The sequence below is a fragment of the Heptranchias perlo genome, unplaced genomic scaffold (assembly GCF_035084215.1).
Source record: "Heptranchias perlo isolate sHepPer1 unplaced genomic scaffold, sHepPer1.hap1 HAP1_SCAFFOLD_1103, whole genome shotgun sequence".
NCBI lineage: Eukaryota > Metazoa > Chordata > Chondrichthyes > Hexanchiformes > Hexanchidae > Heptranchias > Heptranchias perlo.
The window spans coordinates 46,085-46,698 of NW_027138324.1; the positions used below are offsets into that span (position 1 = coordinate 46,085).

General features: G+C 41.9%; 1 non-coding gene across 1 annotated transcript; it reads right to left on the reverse strand.

Annotated features, from left to right (window-relative positions):
• Positions 1-211: 211 nt before the first annotated feature.
• Positions 212-286, reverse strand: trnap-agg (transfer RNA proline (anticodon AGG)). The gene has a single exon. It is a non-coding gene; the product is annotated as a tRNA-Pro (tRNA).
• Between the last annotated feature and the right edge of the window lie 328 nt (positions 287-614).

A 614-nucleotide genomic window follows, 5' to 3' on the forward strand; every position in this document is an offset into this window, starting at 1 on the left:
GAACCTCGAATCGAGAATTATACCCCGAACTCAACGAGCCCAGAAACAAGAACGTGTTACGGACACATTCTATGAGAGGGCTGTCTGTATAATGAAAAGGCATTTTTGAAGAGACTTCCTGATCAGTTCCGTGTTGGCTCCTGAACAAAACACAAACACCATACTGTGCGTTTTTCCTTCCAAAATTCACTGAACACCATGAATTAAACAAAGGCACCGCTGGGAGTTTGAACCCAGGACCTCTTGTTTCCTGGACAAGTGCTTGAACCAACTGAGCCACGGAGCCAAGTCATGGGATCATTTCCCACCTCCTCTCATTAATATCTATCAGCTACACGTCACATTCTGTTGGGGGTTCAGACTGTTTGATCTTTGTCTGTTTCACTTGCCAGTTTCCCTGTGAATCCCGATACTGACTGCGTTTCAAGCTGTGTTTATCTTTCTGTGTCCATCAGTGCTTTGATACACGAATGAATATTTGTGCTTGTGTTTGTTACTTTAAATAAATTAGGGATGGACAATTCTCGCTCTGACACTGAAGAACTAATTGAGCAAATTTCACAGTGAAGAGTTGTTTATTGTGGTGCTGAAACGAAAAAAAAATTGTAAAAGGT